We start from the raw sequence: 4,609 nt of genomic DNA, 5'->3' as shown, positions 1-4,609 counted from the left end.
ACTTTTGTCTTTTTGGTGGTTAATTAAAAATAAGAATATCACTGGCTTTCCTTCTTGGGCTGCATTGGAGCTACGTTATTATAAGCTTGTGATTACAGGAATGAGACGTTAGCATCCAACTTACATTTTTTTAAGTTTTCAAGAAGAACCTATATCCAAATGATCTCTATATCTTCTTTTAATTTAAAAAAGACAAGTGTGGGATCCATTACACAGAGGCAAACAACTTAAAACTGTATAGATTTGAATATTTCTGTATCATCACAAAATTGGTAAGAAATTCTATTACTAACAGATAATAAGGTGAATTTTCATGACTAACATAATAAAGGTATGTAAATGGGAAAATGATATTGCTTTATTTAAAGGCATCAAAGCCTATGTCTTAGCTGGAGAAAATCTGGTTCGTTGTCTAGAATGATTCCTATCAATTTGTGAGGTACATAAAAATAAATAATGACAGAGCTATTTCATTGATTTTAGATTTCTAAAACTATACCTACAACATATTCTGTATTTTAAGTCATGCAGTATAGCGATTTTGTCTAAAGCATGGTTTACTGACACACATCAATAGAAAAATTTCCTTAAAAATAGTCAATTTGGAAAATCAGTCTATACTCAAATCTTGTGAAATTAAGAATACATTTGAATAGTGATGATATATGGGTAAGCAATAACTTGAAATAATTATCAATGTCTGTCCTGACTGGTAGGATTAGTAGCTTCTTAAATTTGTAGTTGTCAGAGTATTTATACTTCAGAATGCTACAGTAGTATTAGAATACTTGACAATTTTGAAATAAGCTGCTTCAAAGGACGGATATGCCAGGCACCAGTGGCTCACACCTGTAATCCTAGCTACTCAGGAGGCTGAGATCTGAGGATGGCGATTCAAATCCAGCCCAGGCAAGGAAGTTTGTGAGACTATTATCTCCAACTGACCACTAAGAAAACCAGAAGTGGTGCTGTGGTTCAAATGCTAGAGTACTAGCCTTAAACTTAAAAGCTGAGGGACAGCTTCCAGGCCCAGAATCCAAGCCCCATAACTGATAAAAACAAAACAATACAAAACAAAACAAACAATCCCACATTGGCCAGATGGATGAGAACTGACTATGTTTTCTAGGTCAGATATATTTAGGGCTAGTTTCTCTATATTTTGTCTTACCTCATATATTAAGTATTTTTTTCAATCAACTGAAGAAGGATCTGAAATGACTTTTTTCTATGAATAACTGAGTTTGTAGTAAAGTCATTTTCTTAAAACATTGTCTATTTTTCACTATTCTTTTTTAACATTTAAATCTTCCTCTGTTCTGCACCAGCTTCCACTCCAAAGACGTCCACAGATTTCCAGGGTGTACCATAAGAAGACTGGGTACACATTAGCCTGGGGTCCACCAGTGCCTCCCATTTCATTTAGTAAGGCTATGCAACATTCTTTAATAAATATGTAGGGTGTTTCTTTCACTTTAATTCTAATACATTTAAATTAGAAGGAGTTAGAAAAGTTCTAAGTCAGTGACTGCACTTGTGATATGCTGTGTACCCAGAGATACATTGAAGTAGTATTAGCAAGTGATAAATGGAGCCTCTAAGAGGAACTATTTACCTGTAGGCTCCCCTAACCACTGATCGGACAGATATTTTTCATTATACACATGTTTCTTGTTAGTGTCCTGGCCTTTGATTAATACATTTGGTTCCTTTTTCTCTTCTAGCCAACATAAACCTTGTCTTTGTTATTTCTTTTTTTTTAATTGTGAAAATACCATACGGAGGGGTTACAATTACAGGGGCAAGGTAATGAATATATTTCTTATCAAGCATTTTTGCCTCCTCCTTTGTTTTTCCTTCCCATCCCTTCCCACCTCACCCACCCACCATCAAAGATGTAAAGTTCCTTTTTCCACATAATGTATTCTACATACCAAAGAAATAAGTCAAACAGAGCACCATAATCCTACATATAAGGATCCTGCCTATAATCCTAGCAACTCAGGAAGCTAAGATCTGAGCATCATGGGTCATGGTTTAAAACCTGCCTAGGTAGAAAATTCTATGTTCTTCTTATTTCCAGTATAATTATGGTATTTATTATAATGAAACATCTTAAACAGCTATAGTTCTTTTCTTAGTAGAGGGCTAGTTTATTAAGTCATCACAACTTAGTTATAGTTTTTTTCCATCAATAGAAGAATTACTGTATGTATGAGTGAAATACTTGCTTTAGAAATTTTATAGCTGCTAGGCACTGGTGGCTCATGTCTCTAGTCCTAGCTACTCAGGAGGGTGAAATTTGAGGATCATTCCTCAAAGCCAGCTTGGGCAGTAAAGTCCATTAGACCCTTATGTCTAGTTTACCACAAGATGCCTATAAGTGGTATTGTGGCTTACATGGTAGAGCATTAGTCTTGGGCTGAAGAGCTGAAGGACAATACCTAGGCCCAGAGTTCAAGTCCTACAACCAACAAAAAACGAAATCTTATACTTAAGTCATAGCAAATCTTGCAGTTTCGTATATTTTAATCCCCAAAGGGTAGAATATTCATTTTAATTGTTTGTGTGTCCTTAACGGAACTTGACCTCAGCGGGCTCCAAAATTTTTTCCCAACCAAGCCTGTAACTCTACCACTTGATCTACAGTTCCACTTCTGGCGTTTTTGCTGGTTATTTGGAGATAAGTCTCAGGATGGAGTTTCCTGCCCAGGCTAGTTTTAAACTACTATCCTCAGATTTCAGCTTTCTGAGTAATAAGGATCACAGGCATGGATTTCTGGTGCCCAATTTAGAATGCTGCTTTGTTTTTTATAAGCGAGAAAATTAAAGTTTGGTTTGCTAAAATTTTAGATTTTTTATGAAAATTGAAATAACTATTTTAGAAAGTCTTAGAATATTTGGAGGGGCGGTGGTGGGGGGAGGCTGGGAAGGGATGTGAAGGTTTAACAAAGGAGGAGGCTGCAATGCTTGATAAGAAATGTACGCATTATCCTGCCCATGTAATTGTAACCCCTCTGTACAGTATGTTCACAAAAAAAAAATAAAATAAAATGAAAAAAGATACTTTTAAATAAAGGGAATGCCCATAGATTGGTTAATTTATGAGCAATGACATTTTATTTGGCTCATGGTTCTAGAGATTTAAAGAGCCTGGTGTTCACATATGTGATGAGGTCTTTTCGCTGTGTCACCCCAGGAAGGAATGTAGAAAGGAAAAAGAGCATGAATGAGAGACTGAGAGGCTAAGATGGTAATGATTTTGCAACCGGATCATTTTCTTTCTTTCTTTTTTTAAATGAAGTCATCTCTATATGAGGGCAGCATTCTCCTTCATGATCATCTCTTAAAGATTCTACCTCTTTTTTTCTGTTCTTTCGTTTTTGCTGGATACAGGGATAGAACTCAGGGTCTGGATGCTGACCCTGAGCTTTTTTGCTCAAAGCTAGTACTCTACTACTTAGAGCCACAGTCCCACTTCTGAGAATGCCTTGGCACCAATGGATGACAACGGTAATCCATGTGACTCTTATCTCCAATTAATCACAGACAAATCTGGAAGTGGCACTGTGATTCAAGTGGTGGAGCATTAACTTTCAATAAAAGCAGACCCCAGGTCCAGAAAAAAAGAAGAGAATGCTAGACAGATACCTTGAAGGAAAGTATATTAATGTCAAGAAATAAAGCAAAGCATGGGTTGGGAAGGTGGCTCAGAGGTAGAGCGCTTGCCTTGCATGCCTGAGGCCCTGGGTTCGATTCCTCAGCACCACATAAGCAAAAAGAAAAAAGCCGGAAGTAGCGCTGTGGCTCAAGTGGTAGAGTGCTAGCCTTGAGCTGAAGAGCTGAGGGACAGTGCCCAGGCCCAGAGTTCAAGCCCCACGACCGGACCCAAAAAAAAAAATTAAAAAAAAAAAAAGAAATAAAGCAAAGCTTTCCAAAAGCTGTGATGATTAGGCTATGATCTAATAGGTTATATATGATTTATCTGACTTAATACCGAAGCTGTCTAAAATCCTAGACTCTTTTCCTAAAATAACAAACAAAATTGAAAACAAAAGGCTGTATCAAATATGCTATGACTTTAAAAGTATGAGTCTTTATATATCTGCTTATAAATCTGAATGAACAAAATAATTAATTTCAGGGGAGGTGGAGTACAGGTGAGAAATCTCAAGTTATGCTTTAGGAACAATTTTGTTTCAGATTCCAGCTTTGATGTCTCAGAAAAATGCTTAAAGTAATAGTTTTCTGTCATAGAAATTATCATAGAATTAAGAATATCACTTTTAATCTCCCTCCAACTGTGTATAGGATGGAAAGAATAATTTATTCCAGTGTATTGGATTACTTCAGATTTTTATTCTTTTATTCTCCTAGTCTGATAGTAATACTCTAAAAACAAATCCTTAAGTTGTTGAAAACTTATAAGCATTCTTTCTGCTATAGGAGTAGGAGGAGACAGAACTTGCTTCATTTTATACAGCTGTGGAGGTGAAGGGATTGTCCTACAGCATAACTTTTGAAAGCTTAGTGGTGAAACCTTTGACATCAACATTCTCATCATGGACACCAATTCAACTAAAGTGAGTTGCTGTGGTCTGAAGTCTCT

Source organism: Dipodomys merriami, unplaced genomic scaffold (assembly GCF_024711535.1).
Source record: "Dipodomys merriami isolate MVZ:Mamm:240054 unplaced genomic scaffold, mDipMer1.0.p SCAF_832, whole genome shotgun sequence".
NCBI lineage: Eukaryota > Metazoa > Chordata > Mammalia > Rodentia > Heteromyidae > Dipodomys > Dipodomys merriami.
This window is presented reverse-complemented; position numbering follows the sequence as displayed.